Source organism: Oratosquilla oratoria, chromosome 21, assembly GCF_046742065.1.
Source record: "Oratosquilla oratoria isolate Oo_2021 chromosome 21, ASM4674206v1, whole genome shotgun sequence".
Lineage (NCBI taxonomy): Eukaryota > Metazoa > Arthropoda > Malacostraca > Stomatopoda > Squillidae > Oratosquilla > Oratosquilla oratoria.
The window spans coordinates 30,816,342-30,818,968 of NC_134797.1; the positions used below are offsets into that span (position 1 = coordinate 30,816,342).

At 41.4% G+C, this 2,627-nt stretch overlaps 1 protein-coding gene across 1 annotated transcript in view; it reads left to right on the top strand.

Moving 5' to 3' along the window:
- Positions 1-719: 719 nt before the first annotated feature.
- LOC143036823 (uncharacterized) overlaps positions 720-2,627 on the top strand; it is a 4,132-nt gene continuing 2,224 nt past the window's right edge. Inside the window, exon 1 of the mRNA XM_076204624.1 lies at positions 720-904. The gene's annotated coding sequence lies outside the window, so the exon portion shown is untranslated. The remainder of the gene's footprint in view (positions 905-2,627) is intronic.

Genomic DNA, 2,627 nt, shown 5'->3' on the forward strand with positions numbered 1-2,627 from the left:
CCAGCAGTACCAGGTTCGAATCCTGCCCAGGGTCGAAATTATTTCGGTGTCGCTGCGCTTCGGGTCGTTACTCCGACTCTCGTGGGCGGGGAGTTGGGTGTGTGTGTGTGTGTGTGAAAGGTCATAGCATTACCCATAGATCGGTCATACGAGCTCTAAGCTCTCTTCCGGGAGGGAAATAGCTGTCGATCACGAATCCAACACGTGATCCAAAGACCAAGGTGAGGTGAATACACACATACACACGCACATACACTTCCAGGAACATAGATATTCGGGTTGCAAGTTTTTTTTTGCCTCTTATCGTTGTGATTATGATAATGGATAGGGTCAGCATCAGGCCACGATCACTTCTTTCATGATACCCGATGAGAATTGCTCCAACGCCCTACACTACAACTAGGTCAATACAAGTGGATAAACGCACATAGACATAAACACACACACACACACACACACACACACACACACACACACACACACACACACACACACACACACACACACACACACACACACACACACACACACACACACACACACACACACACACACACACACACACACACACACACACACACACACACACACACACACACACACACACACACACACACACACTCGCGCACATCTATATTTGTATTCCCGGAACGCAGTCGAACTTATCTGAAGCCTTATCATTGTGCCCATGCTGATGGGGAGTGTTGGCATCTGGGAACCTACCACTCCTTTCGGCATTATCATCACGGGTGCAGAACTACTCCCGGTGCCAAGACCAGTTGATCGCGACTCTGCAACACGAACCCACGTTTGCAGCAGTGTAGTGCCCCTTGCATAAACTTCTCTGCCGAGGAGATTCGCACAGCTGAATAGAATCGACTGGCGAGGGATAGGTATCCACCAGGTAAGAAAAAGGTTTAATCCCCTCAAGAGGGCGTCGGACTCTAAAGATTCGGTTCGAGGCCAGAGAACAGGTGAAACTATGGCTTTGGCACCCCGGCTGAGGAGGGGGGCGGGGGTGACGGACGCCACACCTCTTGAACGAGTGCCAACGTTATCGGCTGGGGAGGAGTGGTGGAGGTTTATCTCACTTAGGTTCTGGGTAACGCCAGGAGGTTTTATTCAGCTGTGGGGGAAGGACCGGGGAGTAATGGCATCTTGATGGGTTTAGGAATATCGTTTTGTTCTAAGTCTACTTGAGGGTTCAATGTGTTCGACTGGAGTGGCCAACAAAACCATTATGGAAGAGATAAGGATATCTCCCAAAAGTTCGGATTGTAAAACTTTATGTGCTATAGGCTATGGTATGGAGTACAAATCCATTCGTGTTAAATATCCTTATTATCTTGTCTTTTTTTATATAAATCCCTATTTACTTAAGTTGCTATTGATCATGTGTTGACATTTTTACCCAACATCCTAATAAACGCACTGAAGGACTTCTCAAAGAAAATTATCAAACCCATTAGATTCTCTTTCATGTTTGAAGGGAAATATTATTCCCAAAAATTTTGTTTAGCTATGGGCAATCCACTGTATTAGCCTATACTTATTTGGATTTTTTTTTAAACTCACCTTCTCACCACCATCAAGGAAAAGGATAATTTGGTTTAGATATTTTAATGATGTTTTATGTTCCCCCCCAATATATATATATATATATATATATATATATATATATATATATATTGTAGAATTTCTTCTTAAAGTAAATTTATTACCATCATCCATCAAATTCGCTTATAAAGTTGAAATAAATGATAAACTCACTTTCTTGAATGTAGAAATTATTAGGGATAATAATAACATTAAAACTAAGGTATATAGAAAACCTACCAACATTCTGTCATATGTTCATTACTATTCCAATCATCATATTAATATAATCAGTCTTCATTTCTATGCCCATTAGAGCTTCTAGGATTTCAGTTTCTGAATTTTTGGAATAAGAACTGAACAACATCCAAAACATTGGTAAAATAAAAGAACTTACCCAATGCCATCAATATACAAAGTTTTTCAGTGGACCAAACAACAAACCAGAAAATCAGACAAAAACAAAGACCCTTGTGTTACAGTATCATGAAAATTTCGTTAATGTAATTCCTATTCTTAAAAAGAAAAACTATGTTCAAATTACGTTTGGATATAATCACACAGTTAAGAAATAATTAAAATCAGTCCCCCCAGCAATTCAAGCGTAGTTTACAAGGTCCCTTGTAGAAATCGTAACATGTTCTACATCAGCAAGTCTTACTTCTTACTTCAGCTCCCAGTAGTAGTCGTTATGCCTGTCAGTGGTCCCAGCATGTTTCTCCATCCGGCTCTATCATTGAAGGCCCCTTCCTCCCTCAGAGTTTCGATGTTGGGCAAGTCATGTCTGCTGAGGGCTTCTTCAACATTTTCTTTCCATCTCTTTCTCGGTCTTCCTCTTGACCTTCTTCCATCCACTCCCAGCATCCCCTTGCAATTCGTTCTTCATCAATTCTTTCTAAATGTCCTATTTTCTTCTTTTGTTCCTCGGTTGTGAGCTAATGTCCTTCGCCCAGTCAATTGTTCCATCTCATCCTTAACCTATCCTGTTCCCAGACATTTTGCCCACCTTCTCCTTAACCTTTCCTAGTATT